This window comes from Harpia harpyja, chromosome 10 (assembly GCF_026419915.1).
Source record: "Harpia harpyja isolate bHarHar1 chromosome 10, bHarHar1 primary haplotype, whole genome shotgun sequence".
Taxonomy (NCBI): Eukaryota; Metazoa; Chordata; class Aves; order Accipitriformes; family Accipitridae; genus Harpia; species Harpia harpyja.
Window position 1 is genome coordinate 11,907,682 of NC_068949.1, and position 15,609 is coordinate 11,923,290.

Sequence of the window (15,609 nt, forward strand, 5' to 3'; positions counted from 1 at the left end):
AAGAAAACACATTTGGAAAAAACATGTGCCAAGTAGAGATGGTTGGGGGTTTTTATTTGTTAGACTTGCTGGAAACATTCATCAATAGTTGGGAGATGTGGTCTTTCAAGTAGATTTCTTTCACCCAGATTATAAGTAAATTGCAGGATTTTTCAAGCATAAAGTCATATGCCAGGAGTATGATATTAGCATTTCTTTTAATAAGAATAACTTTGGAATAGGTACCTTGTTTGGTGAATTGCCTTCCTTGTCATTCATCACTGTGTAACATCTTTGTAGAACTGCAGTAACTGGAAGGAAGGAAAATACTGGAAAGTGTTTCTGTAATTGGAGCTGGGTTTGGCAGAGAGTTCTGCCTTTCTGGAAAAGAAATGCTGATTTTGGTTCTTTACTTTGCCATCCCCTTTTTGTGCTGTTGTGTATTGGAATAAAAGAATAAAGGTGAGCACTAGATGAGCTGTGAATTCCCTTTGGACCAGACTTTGGGAGTCTCTGCTCTGACACACATTTCGGTGTTAATTTTTCCTGGGGGACTTTATTCACAAAATCTCAGAACATATTCTTCCAATAAGATTTCATGTAATTCGATAGATGTTTGGATAAAGTTCATACCATTTTATCAAAGCAGGCACAATAGTTCTTTCTTGAGAAACTGAGCTTAAATGAAATGCTCATTTATGTTGGTGGGATAATAATTAAGACTACAGATCCAAATCAGTGGTTTGTTATTCTGTTGCAGGAGTAGGCTGAATCAAAGCCTATGTCAACAATTAGAGCTGAAATACTGAATTAACATACTCAATAGTAGCACATCAGGAGCAGTCTTCTACTTGGGACAGTGTTGAGATGTACCTTGCTCACAGAAGCTCTGGAAACATTGTGGAACTTGGACAAACACAGTGCATCCTTGGACTGCAAGGATGTTGCTGCTCTCTGAGCACTGCACACTTTGAGTGTGTTCTTGGCTAATGGAAATCTGCACAGTATTAGGGGAGCTTGGTGGTATGGGAGACAGTCACAGCTGCTCTACTAGGATGGCTTATGACTTTCTTGTGGGGCAAGGTACAGCCTCTGTTCTCTTTTGCACTTGTGAAACTAGTATAATATTAATTAGATTGTCATCAGGTTTCATTAGTGAAACCCCATAAAACAAAAAAGGAATGGCTCTATAGTGATGCTAAAATTTGGTATGTTGTTTATATTAAGTGGGTGAGCAGATATCAGTAGCCATGAAGACACTGCTTTTCCAGAAATATGAAATATTTAGGTAAAATATCTAGGTAAACTCTGAACGGAAATTTGATTACTGCCTGCTAAAATGGTGATCTCTTCCCTCCTAAATAGGTTGAATTCTCTTCTTGTTGAGACCCCTGCACCTTCACCTAGATTCCTCCCTGGGCAGCTGTGGTGAATGGATCTGGCTACTGAGTGAATCTGGCCCACTGAATTCCTTTTCTTTTTGTGCAGTTGAATGAAAAGTGTGTCTTTTGTAAAACAGTGACAGAAAGAAATATTGATGACTGCAAGGGCATCTACAGAAAAGGGTAAGAAAATTACTCTACTACAACAGGGAAGACAAAGGGGCTTTGTTAACTCTTTCTTGTAGGTTGTATATATTAATAGTAACAACTAAAGTTTTGTATTTTTTCAGAGAAACACACAAGGCTTTGAATTGTATTGTTTTAATTGCAGCTAACTGAATGAATTAAGTGGAAAATTGCACACAGTACTTTGATTGTCTAACTCTCTGTATGTGAGGCTTTGGGAACAGTTTGTTATTATAAAAGAACAGCACTAACAAGAAATCAGCCAACATATAATTGCTAGGCTGAGGGGCAGTTTGGGGAAAGCTGATATTTATTTATAAATTATTAAATAATAGCACATACTATGTGGATCATCTCTCACTGCCTCCACACTTCATACATTACTCATCTTCCTAAATTTCATGTTCTCCAGGACATTGCTTCTTATAACCAGTGCAGGCATCAAACCTACCCACATCCAGTAAAGGAAATGCCTGTGTGTTTGTTACAATGGCAGTTTTGGTTATGGGACTCATCTAAGAACATGAGCCTTCAGTTCAAGGAAAGGACTCTTGACCAGATTTTTAAAGGTTGTTTTATGTGCCTAAAATACACACAAAGCCCCTGGGACTCTGTTCAGTTAGCTTAAACTCTGGCCAGTGTTTCCTACTGACAAAGTATCTTTGGAGATTTACGGCCAGCCAATATCGTAAATACAAGGACTTAAGAGCAATTTAGGCATTAAATTTAGCAGGGCTCTCAAAAAACTTTGGTTATATAATTCCCATCAGTTTTGGTAAGAATGAGGTAACTTCTGATTGTCCCATATGGTTCTCTCTGCACGCTTAGTGCCTTGCTACCTTAGGAAACACAGCCACTTTGCAGGACACCGAGAGGAGGTATATGGTGGTTGGACTCACCAAGAAGGTGGAACAGTACTTCATCCTCAATGTTTCTGGATACCAAATATCTCTTCCAGCTATCCTGGGGGACAGAGCTGCCGTTCTTTCCTTCAGTATAGATTTGTGGGCTTTTTTCTAGGAGAGCAGATGTAACTATTATGGTTGGCCCAGCTCTTCACAGCTGTACACCATTTCCTCTCATTTCCAGGCAAGAGCCAATAAACTGAAATTATTGATTAGCCTTCTGAGGCTTTCTAGCTGTGTGGGAAGAGCATTCTCCCCTGGCAGCTGAGGAGATGATTTCTGGGGGCACGCACAGCCCAGGTTCCTTGCCTTGCTGCCTTTCTGAAGGGGCAGCAGTAGGTGCTGGTGGATGTGGTGCTCACAGTCAGGTACACAGGGCAACCAATAACAGTATCTCTTTCAGAGGACCCAGTTGCTAACCAGGTGCACTGACATGTAGGCCATTCCTCACGTGCCCACATAACAAGGGGGTGGGTAATGTCCTGGCCTCACAAGAGAGGTATGTGTCCTACAGACCGAGAGGCAAGGCCTTGGCATTCTGCAGCAGAGGTTCTGGGGATGGAAAGGTATGCCATCCCCTGGGTAGCTGGCACTGCTGGACACATCATTGGACTTACTGTGCTGCTATATACAAATGATGTTTGTGCTGTACAAACAAATCACACTATTAAACCACTTAAACAGGGTTTATACAATTTTAAAATGGTAGAGGCTTAATTTTATGCCTTCATCTTCAGGCTTGTTAAAACTTATGTGTCCACACTGAAGTGCTGTGAAGATTATACCACTAATACTGGCTACCAACCTAGCTGATGTGAGACTGTGTTGTGCAGAAGGTGCTTGAGAGATGGAACTGGGCAGAGCTCAGCTTCGCACAGCTCAGCTCTTGCCAAGAGTTGCTTGGTATCCCTGTTGCTGTTTTTTGAAGCCCAAAAATGTTTTCCCGCATATAACCTATTTTTCTACAAGAGAACACAGATGCATTTATGAAAGGTCTCGGCTTCTACAGTAAATCTGGTTTGTATAGTTTCCTCTCTATATGTACGTTGCCTGCATAATTACCAACAGTCATAATGAAAAACACAGTTTTGTTACATGAACTTTCAACAATGGTTTTCAGTAATTTAGAAAGTATTGGAGCTACTTCCAACAAAAGGAAAAAATCAAAACAAAGCAGCTTTGAAAATGTTGATATACTCAGGGAAATAAATCTTCATTTTTGACCCTGTTCTATTCTCTCTCTGATACTAAAACCCATATAAAGCGCTATTGATTTCAGCCAGCTCAACAGGAGATAGCGTACGGCTTCTACCCCACTCTCCCCCGCATTGCGGGGCTAAATCTAGGCCATGCTCCTGTGTGGCCTTTGGCTGGGTTTTATGGGACAGCACTGCAAAAGCTGTCCTCACTGCGAGAAGTAACTCACCTTCACCACACCTCTTTTTCCAGCAGGACATGGGAAAGTTGCTGGATTAAATTCTTCTTGATCACAAAACTTGTTGTATTGGAGGCACTTAAAATATACAGCCTTTCAAACCCTTGTGAGTTCACAGCATTTAAAGATAAGAGCACAGTATTGCCAAGAAATGGGTCTTGTTGAGGCCCGCAATTAACTTTATCAAAAGAAGGAATCTTATTTTTGCCTGCTGCTGATAGAGGGTGCATCTCAAAGCATCCTAAAGATAGATACAGCATCTGGTTCAGATCACAATACGGAGAAAGATTCAGGTTAACTAGTATTTATTCTTAGTTTAAAGTTATTCCTTTTGGCTTGAGCTAACAGGCAGGAATTGGAGCCCCACAAAGTTGCTTCTCCTGGGACGAGAGATCAATGAGATAGACAGTCTCTGTGGTGAAAATGTATTTAGGGATGGGAGTGTCACTAAGGAAGACCGACCATTGCCCCGGGCTCTGTCAACCTGCAGGGAGGATGCTCTGAGGGGCCGCTCACTGCTGGCAGGGAGGATCTGGTGTAAGCATGGACTGAGGCATCCCCGGGGACCGTGGAGAAGGGGAGGTGTCCCAGGTCCCCCCTCAACCCGGTGCTCTCACACCTCTGTGCCCACATGACCCCCATTCACTGCGTGTTGCCCTTTCTGGGTGCTTTTGGCCGCAGGGAGCAGTTGCGCAAGGGTGAGCCGGCAGCTGGCTGGCGGGCAGCCTGCAGAGAAGGCAGCTTTCCAGAGCCCCTCCAAGGCTTTCAATTCCCCTTTCCTTCCACTGTTTTCTGCAACGCCACATGGGCTCTACCAGAAACAACACCACAGTTTGAGTGCAGCTGTTTAAGATACTGAGCTGTTTTTTTTTCCTGAGGTCTCCCCACTGCTCCCACTGCTGGAGACCAGACCTTCATGTTTTTTGCAGCTCCTGTTTTTTATACATTCCCCCCTGCCCCGTGAGTGTTCAGTTGGAGTTGAGATGTTCCTAGCAGGATGTCCTGTGTGTTTGGGCAGAGTGCCCCTTTTCCAGTTACTGCACAGACTGTTTTATTCCCTCAGGCACTTGCAGAGAAGTTAATTTATATTTTGGAGGGAATTTTCTGGCTTTGAAGATGCCTGGTTCCAGTGGCCCTGGGAAAGGGTAGCCCCATGGTGGGCAGGCTCTGGGCTTCCTGCCCCGCAGCCATAGGGCACCACCTCTGCCACTCTGTGACACGATTGGCTGGGCCTTCCCAGCAGGCGGGGCTGTTGATATAAAAGGGCTGCAGGCGTGGCACTCCCATCCTGAGGGGATGAGGAGATGGCTGTTGGGCTGTGGCTGTCTCTGGGCTGCTGTTGTGGCTCAGAGCATGGCGTGGACATGGCTGGGCAGCCTTTGCTTTGTGGGCATGGCTGCACGGGTACACCTGGAGGCCAGGCAGTGTATGTGGATTTGTGACTCTCCCCTGCCCTCTTTTCTGGAAATGTTTGCTTTAAGTTCTCAGCAAGATCTAAACTAAATTCTCTTCATGTGCTTTTGGCTGTCCTCCTTCCCCATCAGCCCTGTGGAGGAGCTGAGGAGGGGCTGGCCCCTCCTAGCCACTTCAGGCAGGCTGCTGAGGTGGGGCTGAGCTTGTGGTCCTCACCAGTGCTTCTGTTTGCAGGGACCTTGCTGAAGAGCTGTTGGGTTGAATAGAGATAAAATAGCATAAACTGTGTTTTTGAATGCAAGTTCACTTGCAGAAGGTGGGAAAAGGACTCCCAAACTTGCACATAAGCAAAATAGGTGGTAATTCTGCCTTGGAAACACCATGGTAGTCTCCGAAGAGACTACTGAGCAGTGAGCTCCAGCCTTGGAGCATGGTGCTGTGCCTTGCAAAACTCTGGTATCATCAGCTCCTCAGTGGTCTGCAGGAGCCTCAGGTGCATGAGACTTGTTGCTTTTAGCATGGGAAAATCCTAAGCTTAAAACAAACCATGTAAAATAAATGGTAAGAGCACCTGTTTCAAGGCTTCTTATGCCATCATAAACTACTAAAAAAAAAAAGAAAAGCAGGAATATGCTTTGTTGCTTACTTAATTGTGGAAGTTTTATTATGTGCTGGTGGTAAAGGCATGTTACCAAGGCTAAATCCCAATTACATCAGGTGTTTTCCATGTCATTGTAGTCTTGAGTGTCAGCTGTTTTAACAGTGCAACAAAACATTTGGGACAAGCAGCCCAGTTACTTGAGAATTTGCCCATGTAGATGCATAGACTCTCTCTTGATTTGGCCACCGCTTACTGTCAGCATGGCATCCTTATACTGCTCTTGAGTATGCAAAGGTGTGGACAAATGGGCTTGGAGGTTAAGCTGATTTAAAACTGGCTTTGTTTCCCTTTTTCCTGCTCCCTTTTCCTGGTCTTTAATTGAATGACTGAAATGTGTGTTCAATAAATACTTACAAATCATCTCTGTCTTTTGTTTGCTCCCAGAAAGAAGAGAACAGCACTTCTACCTGTTACCTGTGTGATGGAAATGTGAGGACAGCTATGAATCTGCAGTGAACTCCAAGCTGTATGGCAGCTACAGGTAAGCTCAGAAATTAAGCTGTTACTATGGAAGGCACAAAGCTTGGAAGCAGTTTGTTCTTGCTCCTTGTGTTGACTACTTGAAAGTAAATTCAGTTTTATGCTGTGCTCAGATACAGTCTTTTCCATAGTCTAGGTGTTCTGCAGGTTCACTGAACAGAACTGACTTTGTGTTTTGGACATGTGATGAGGCTGGATGGGCGGGTGCGGTAGATGGGGTTAGGTGGATCTGCCACCCTGGAAAGCATTGGAGCTGGATTACACTTGTGAGATGCTAGAGTTGAAAGAAGTGTTTAGTGTGTCTTCCCTTTCCTTTTCTCTTGTGCTCTTGGGCAGGTGGGACTTGGAGTCTAGGACCTCAAGTCTAGGGGCTTGGATTATTAATTCCTGCTCCTTGTTGTTCCAAAGTGATGATGGTCCTCCTTCAGCCTTTGCACTGAGTCTGAAAGCTCTGAGCGAGCACAAACCTGTTTCAGGGCTGAACATGGACATAGTTGTCAGTATTAATGTCTAATTATTATAGCTGGTTTTCAGCGTGAGCCTTTCTTTTAACATGAAATGTATTTTCTGAGCTGTTGTCTCAAGCTTTCTACAGATCCAGGAAGACTATGTTGCATGTTAAGTACATACTAAAGAGGATGTGGTTGATTTCACATTTTGAAATAGCTCTTCCACCACAAGGATTAGTAACTACTGCCTTCCTTTTAACTGAGGGTTTCTATCTGTAGTATAAATCTGTGGCAGTGACTCTGGAATATATTTGTAAATATATTTGCCAAAGTTATATATTGGATAATTCCTCTGTTTCCAGCATGTCTGAAATGACACATACAGAATGTAATTAAAAATGAACATGCTATGGTAATCGGGAAATCTGCATGTTTCTATCAGCTTTTTAACACCTTACTAGGAAATACTTTTTCCTGTTTTGTTACATCTTCTATTTAAATTAATGTCATTGACATGAGGAAAATATGTGTATGTGCTGAAGGGGGCTGGCTAAAAGTATTCATTTGTGTTAGAATATTACGAAGCATTTTCAAACTAGAGGCCGTTACAAAATCTAAGCAATCCCATAGCACAGGAAGCCCATAGTTTTCAAGTATTTGGTGTGTGTGGAAGGGAAAAGTTTATAGAAGAGGCTTGTGGGAAATAAATGGGAGGAAAAAGGACATTTACTTTTTTGCATAGTTTGTTGACTGGTTGACAAGTCAGACCATATATATTTCTCTGTATTCCCATGGCTGGCCAGGATCAAGCAAGGGATTTCTTGGAAAGGAAGGGAGATGTCTTGGATTCCCAAACATGAAGAGTTTCTACTTAGTGATTATCATATACTCAGCTCTGTAGAGTGCTAAGTCTTTGGTTTAGTTTCCCATACAGAGAAATGGAACACGACCGAAGCAGGGATTTACACTTATGGCATGTTTCAGAAAGTCCATGGGCTTTCAGCAATGCTCTATACGAACACAGCACAAGTACCAAAGTATATGTATTTCTTGAGGTAACGCTTCACAATATTACATTAATTTCTGAACTTGTATAACTACTAAGAGAGTAAAAAGGACTTGGAAAGAACATCTTTTTCTGAAAGGTTTTCTGCTGCTGGTTTTGGTTGAATCTACCTTACTATAGAGGCATGTTTTTGTCATGCACTCTACATAAGGAGAGCACTCCCTAATAATAAAAAGTTAGCAGGACACAAGGAGATATCATACTGTCCTGGTGGTCATGTTGCCAGCTGCCCACCAGACAGTCTCTCCAAAGTGGATGTCTTTGTCCAAGAGTGAGAAATTTATTTGTGGACCTGGCAAATTCCTGCTATGGGGGGCTATATTTGAAATGACATCTTCTTGGAATAGCTCTCAAGCAGTATGTGCCCGAGTATCCACAGCTGTCCTTTCCCTCTTCCTTTAGTTTGAGTTTTCTGCCATCTTAGCAGAGGGTCTCCTTTTTATGTGTACTCCTTAATACTCAGGAACTGAATGTAACTTTTATCTGTTTATGGGTTCTGCAGCATTCATAAGATGACCCTTTCCCACTGCACTGAGTGCTTTCCCATTCTGCATGAATGATGCACATAGTGTTGGGCTGTATATATTATTTTTCACCAGAAATAAGTTTTATTTCATGAAAGTGGCCAACTGTAGAGAAAATTTGCAGATTAATGCAACTTAGGCAGATGTGTGATGGAACAGTAGAATAAGTATGTGTGTTGAAATGTTTCACTTTCTTTCTATAACCCTCCTTTTATCTTTGACTGCTAAAATTCAGGCTGTCAGCACTGATACCCAATTTCCCTGTTGGCCCTTCAGATTCCAAGTGTGTTTGGTAAACTGCTGAGCTGAGTGCATTTAGCAGGGTGGACACGGTGCTTGTGTCATTGCAATCTGAGATAAAATGAAAATTGCTTTTGGACCAGTATGCTCAGTGTTTCTAGGAGGCCCTTGTAGTATAAGGAGTGGGCAGATGCTGTAGTGGGCATGTAGCCTAAGTAATGCTCTGTGGATCTTCAGATAGATAAGGCAACCATAGTGTGTGTGTTATTGCTACAAGCAGCAGTCCCCTTCAGCACTGTGGGCCCTGCTTTGTTTGGAAGGATGTAGAAGAGAGGAGACAGAGCATCTGCCATTCACACTCAGGCTTTCCGGTCTTCAGGGAATCAGCAGAGCAGCTCATTGCACTCTGGCATTGCCAGTACATCATCCTAGAGAAGAAGGTGGGTGTCTCATTTGAAACACACCGCTTTTTCTTTTCAAAGAACTCTTTCCAAGCCTCCTGGAGCTTCTGTCTTCACCAAGGAACTGGAGAAATACCCAACCATGCAATATCCCTTTCTGTCTCCATATTCTTGGGAGCGTGATGGACAAACAATTCCAATAAAGCTGCTTGTGTGTTAGGTAATCAGGGTCTTTCTCTCCAGACATCTCTCTGTGACAAAGAGCCAAATGCAGACTCCAACACTCCCGGGACTCCTGTGTTTCTCCCTATGGACATTTCAGCCTGTTAAACTCATCCCTGGAAGAGCCCTGCTTTTCCACTTAGAGGTTATGGTGTGCAGAATGGAAAGCTTACTTTATTTCAGTGTTAGAATAGTCACTCCATAGACTTTCATGGAGCCGTGAATCCCTCTCCCCAAGTCAAGTCACGTCTCCCAATTCTTCTCTCTCTCACTCCTGACACAGAACCGTTTGCTTCAGTAGATTCTTGACTTCATTGTCTGTTGCGCGGCCCCTATTACAATACCACAATACCATCCAAACTGTTCAAGATCTTCTATGAATTTTCTTTATGCTACTCACAACAGTTAGAGAAGTGAAACTTATCGAGTACAGAGTTACAGAGAAAACATTAAAGCAACCAAAGAGCAACTGAGGCTGTAGAGCACACCGAAGGAGCATTGCCACTGCTGTCCTGGGTCCCCAGATGGGATGTTCTAAAAGCTGCAGCTGCTTTCCCATCTTACCTTAACTCTCTGAACAAGGGTGGAGAGGAAGCAGGAAGAGAAAGATGTTTCCGCAGCTATTGCAACATGCTGTGATATGCAGATTCCATCTCCCTGCCCTGTGACAAGCACGGTGTAGGCCACAAAGTGCTGCAATCCTTATTGGGGCTTTTGGGGCCATTTTTTTAAAGAATTCTATCTTTGCTGTCACGTCTTCCACCCTCGCTGAAGGGGGGACTGACTAATTAGCATCGGTTCAGTGGCAGATGCTATTGTGAAAATGGTTTGATGGTGATCTAACTGGGAATAAGATCCCCATAAAGATCTGGGCAGACATCTTCTAACCTCTCTATGATACGGGCTCTGTTGGCTGGCGCATGAAACCAGGCCCACAGGTCCTGAAAGGATGAACCCTGTTGCTCACAAACAGCTGCTTCTCTTCCAAGATGATACCTGTGGGCATTATGGTTGCATCCTGTGCTATTACTCACTGACATATTAAAAACAATAACGGCATTGATTGTTTGATATACCTAGTAACATTTTTTAATAGGAGAATAAAATGCTAGGGTTGATGGTAGTTACCTGTTTCACTCTGAACACAGTGAGCATGCAATCAACATTGGTTGTTTTCTTCTCAGTCTGAAATCACATTAACATTAGTCATGTAAAGGGTTATACTGTTTTGAAATAAATATTTATCAACATATGCTATTGTGGTTTATTTTTAGTCTGCTGATGTGTTTGACTAGTATCTCATATGACCATGACATTTGTAAACAGAGTAGGGAGGGTGTGTCACTGCCCTTTAGGTTGGTATTTTCTTGGTAATTGTTGTCAGATTGTGATACATGTCAGACCCTAAACTAATTGTAACAGCTCAGACAGGAGAGCTATAACTTGAGTTCTTGCTGTTACCAGCTTTTCCAGTTGGTTTTAGTTTGGTTTGCAGAGGAATGATTCAGGTGCATAAATGTAGAGGACTAGTGCCATTTGAGGTGCCCACACCCATGGTGCCTGAACTCCAGCTATTGCTGCAGAGGAGCAGTGGCCTCCCAAGTGTCCTGTGCCGTGGTCTCAGCCCTATGCAGGCATTGCAGATGCCCAGAGGTGGCTAAATTGTGTTGGACAAATTGTCCAGGCAACTGACCCTCATCCTAGGTTTCTGCCAGCTGTTTCCCATGGGTGTCACTAGGGAGATACCTTCAGCACACAGCCATCTGCTGACACCTTGTGAGATGATCCTTGTGCCTCCCACTGAGCAGGCACAGGCTCAATCCTCTTAGCTACTCCCTAGCTACTGCATCACTCACTGCAAGCTTGGCGATTTGGGCAGCCTACAGAGAGAGATGTACATACATTTCCCCCCGATATTATTTGGGAAAATTTCCTCACATGTATGAGCAAATACAGTGGTCTCGCCAGCAGAAGATAGGGAAAAGCCTGAAAACTTCAAGTTAAAACTGCCATGCTTTAAGGTGTAATGAATTTGGCTTTTTACACATAATTGAAATCTATATATGTAAGTCGACCATATCCACTGGTTTGAGACTCATAGAGCTATCGTGCAGAAGATAGCAACCCCATGCAGCGCTACAGGCTTGGGGAAGAGTGGCTGGAAAGCTGCCCGGCAGAGAAAGACCTGGGGGTGCTGGTTGACAGCTGGCTGAATATGAGCTGGCAGTGTGCCCAGGTGGCCAAGAAGGCCAATCGCATCCTAGCCTGTATCAGGAACAGTGTGGCCAGCAGGAACAGGGAGGTGGTTGTTCCCCTGTACTCGGCACGGGTGAGGCCGCACCTTGAGTACTGTGTTCAGTTTTGGGCCCCTCACTACAGGAAAGACATTGAGCTGCTAGAGCGTGTCCAGAGGAGGGCAACCAAGTTGGTGAGGGGCCTGGAGCACAAGTCTTATGAGGAGCGGCTGAGGGATCTGGGGTTGTTCAGTCTAGAAAAGAGGAGGCTGAGGGGAGACCTTATCGCTCTCTACAACTACCTGAAAGGGGGTTGTAGTGAGGTGGGTGTTGGTCTCTTCTGTCAGGTGGCTGGAGATAGGACAAGAGGAAATGGCCTCAAGTTGAGGCAAGGGAGATTTAGGTTAGATATTAGGAAAAATTTTTTTACGGAGAGGGTTGTCAAACATTGGAATGGGCTGCCCAGGGAAGTGGTTGATTCACCATCCCTGGAGGTATTCAGAAAGCGAGTGGACAGGGTGCTCCAGGGCATGGTTTAGGGGGCATGGTTAATGGTTGGACTTGATGATCTTGAAGGTCTTTTCCAACCAAAATGATTCTATGATTCTAAGATCAGTGAGTAGTTCAGAGGTGTGTGGGCTGCAGCTTGGCTTGCAGTGTTGGGCTGTGGCAAGAAAGTCTCTTGGTCTCTTAGGTCTCGCCTTGTTTCTGATGATGAACTGTAGAGAGAGAAAGTGTCTCTCACATTTATTGTGGTACTTTCTCAGTACTGAACTGGTTTTCTCCACAGTAATTTCTGCAGCTGTCACAAGAGTGGTATGAGCTTTGAGACTGTGGGGATGTGTCCTTCTCTATCTGAGGTGATGTTCGGGAGTTAGGTGGCAGATTTCATGCCCCAGACAGAGGCTGAGGCCACCAGTGGCGTCAACATTTGCGCAGTCATTGCACAGCATGGGACATGATGTGAAATTCTGGCAGGCCTGTCTGAAGGACACAGGTCTAACAATGCAGCATGGGCAGCTCTTAGGTACTTCTTTCCAGTCGTGCCCTCTGAGGAGAGGGACGAGGACATGTCCTACGTACGGGACCGCTGCCTCCCACTTGTGCCACTGCTCACTGCTATTGCTGACATGGCCTTCTAGGCTGTGGAGGGGTATAAAACTGAGGGCCTGTTCCCATGCATGGCCAGGCTTTCCAGGAAACAAGTTTAACCTGCCATGGATGGTTATTTTCAAAATAAATCTGTCCCCGCTCATCACTATTTCCATCCCGCCACAGATTGTTGCACACCTCAGCTTGTGTGAGCACTCAGGGGAGGTCATCCAGGCTGCGCTGTGTCAGAGTGAGTGCTTTCTGTGCCTTTCCTAGCCTGGCTGATTTTGGAAAAAAGCCTGCCCAACCACTGCTGCAGGGAGGTTTATGTTCCTGAATCCTGTTGGCTGCTTCCAAAAATCATAAGCTGCAGAAGTAGAAAACCTGGTGGATGGAACTGCCAGTTATGCAGTTAAGAATGAATGAAAAAGCAAAGAAATGTAGGAAATAGAGAGTCAGTCAGCTTGTTGCCTAGGAGAGGATTTATAGGATGCCAGAGTTCCTGCTGCCTTAAGGAAATGCTGTAATGACCGGCCAGCAAGGCAAGAGAGAGCTGGAGGGCCTCGTCACTGTGTCACATTGATGGCATGGGTCGGATGTCAGCTGGGATAAGTGGGTGGTGCCTGTCGCCTTTGCTTGTCGAACTCCTGGTCACCAAATACAAGGTGTTTGTTAAAACCCTTCAAAATATTTTACAGGGCATGCATTTGCCCGTGTTCATTGTATTTTTTTAAAGCAGCGGTGCTCAGGCAGTGTCTGAGTTATCTCAGGAGGGAGTTCCTCCCAGCCCATGTGAGATCAGGGAGCTGTGCAGAAGCACCTGCGCCAGTGGGGAGGTCGGTGCTCAACAGACAGCTCCATTTCTCTTGGTTTGTATGGGCATCCTGACTGACCTTCCTGCAGTCCGAGCTGAGCTGAGAGCAGCGTATGGCAGAAGGACCCCCGCTCTGCTCCCCACCTTTGATTTTATCCTGAGGAATGGAGACTTTAAAATTCATAAAGTCAGTGCCTTCCATCAGCCCTGCAAAACTAAAGATAAATGCTAATTGCTGAAGCCTTTTTCAATATGAATGGGCATACATCAGCTCCTGAAAAATGCACTTGCTATTTTAGTTAAAAATAAACAAATCAATTCTTGGGCTTTTGAGCATTTAAGCTGCCTTAAGTGAGCAATAGATTTTTCAGAAGAAAAAACATCTTACTAGGAGGCAATCCAGTACATCTCATTAAGAATAGGCAGGAGCACTAGGAGACCCAGATTCAAATCTTAGTTTTGCCAGAGTTTCCCAATATATGCCTAGAAAAACCAGCTAAATCATGACAAGAATTATCTTTCAGAGTATTCACAGTGTACTTTTCTGATAAACCCAGAATGATGACAGATTTGTTACAGCAGGAATAAAATTCACCTTGCTGATGGGGTAATGTGATAACTAATTGGATAAAATGTTTTTGTAGAGTTTTTGACCAGTGAAAAGGTAGGTGCTGTCAGGTCACTTGTTGCCTGAAATCACTGAGGGGAACAGCATGTCTTGAAAGAAGCAATTGCTGAAATAACCCTGTAGCTCATTTGCATTGATTGAGTGAAAGAATGGTGCTGTCCTCATATTCTCAATATTTTTGTCTGTCCTCAGTGAACAGAGGGAGCTGATGGAGGCACTGACTGATAAGCGCTCCTGCTGTACAGTAGGATTTTGGTTACTATGGGGGGCTTTCTCCCCCCCAGGATAAACTGAATACTGGAAGAAAAGAATAGGGAAGGTCCCAAACAGAGGCACTTCTTTTAAAACAAACAAAAAACCCCACCAGAGTTTTTTTCAGTTTGTGACAGTGAGGCAGCCTTAGCATTTGTTTCATGGAAACCTCTGCAATTGATCAAGACAGGCGATGAGTAAGATTGTGCTCTACTCATGAAAGCACCTTCTTCCAGAGACCACTGCTTGCTCCTGATCTGCTGCTAATTAGTCTCCGCCCTGTGATACTGAGTCATTATATTCTTTGCCATGTCTGCTTTTGGTGTGGAAACTGAGACAAATATTGCTCCCCTGCTGGAAATCATCGTCATGTCGTCAAATTCATCAGTACCTGTAAGCCCAGATGAGAGGGGAATAGTGTTGTGTTTTTTTTTTTTTTAGTCCAGTGATCTCTGACAGGAATGTTTTGAAGTTCAGCCATGCTATATTTTACAGTGATGCACTGCATATAGCATCATATAGCATCTGGCTAGTTTCTGTAATATCAGAAATTATTTTATTTGTTAAAACAGCAAAGCTATTAAGCAGCCTTTAAAGCTACTGTCAGGAAAAGGTGGAGGCATTCCACACTTGATGCTTTTCAGTGCTTCTGTCAATGCAGGTGCCTGTGTTCGTGCTTGCCCATAGCTTGCTACGAGGTGTATTACCTCCAGCCATGACTTCCCAGTTTATTACAGGATTGTGCAGGATGTTTCCCTACAACTCTCCTGCATCCCCTTGTTCCATGCATCACTGGATTAAATGCCTCCTGCCTGATGTGTCAAGTTTTGTTTCGCTTTGTTTTCTTGGTGGAGGAAGAAGGGGACGGGTTGCCAGGGTCACCAGTGTCTTTCCCTGCTATGACCGACTTCCTTGATTTGGCAGGCATTACTAGCACTGGGCTGTTCTTGAGATCGTGTCCTTCTGCTGAATGGTACTTGATCAAGGCTGATTCAGGCTTGGTGCTGTGACTCAGAAGTCTGAGCTGGATAGAGACCCTCAGGACTTATGGAAGCAATTAGCTTAAGATGACCAACTTGGAAAGTTGCTTAGTGGGTTGCATAGTGGGTTACAGTAGCAGATGCACACAGTCATCCCATTATGCCTTAACCCCTGAAGTGGGCCAAGAGCCTCCTAGCTGTGTCCACTGTGATGAGTGGCTGCAAAGCCATAGTGGATGTGCCTAGGCAACAGGAGCAAAACTGAA

The 15,609-nt window shown here is 44.2% G+C and overlaps 1 protein-coding gene across 1 annotated transcript in view; it reads left to right on the forward strand.

The window, feature by feature from the left end:
* RTKN2 (rhotekin 2) overlaps nucleotides 1-15,609 on the forward strand; it is a 210,112-nt gene that overhangs the window by 60,854 nt on the left and 133,649 nt on the right. The window contains exon 10 of the mRNA XM_052799817.1: nucleotides 6,346-6,442. The gene's annotated coding sequence lies outside the window, so the exon portion shown is untranslated. The remainder of the gene's footprint in view (nucleotides 1-6,345; nucleotides 6,443-15,609) is intronic.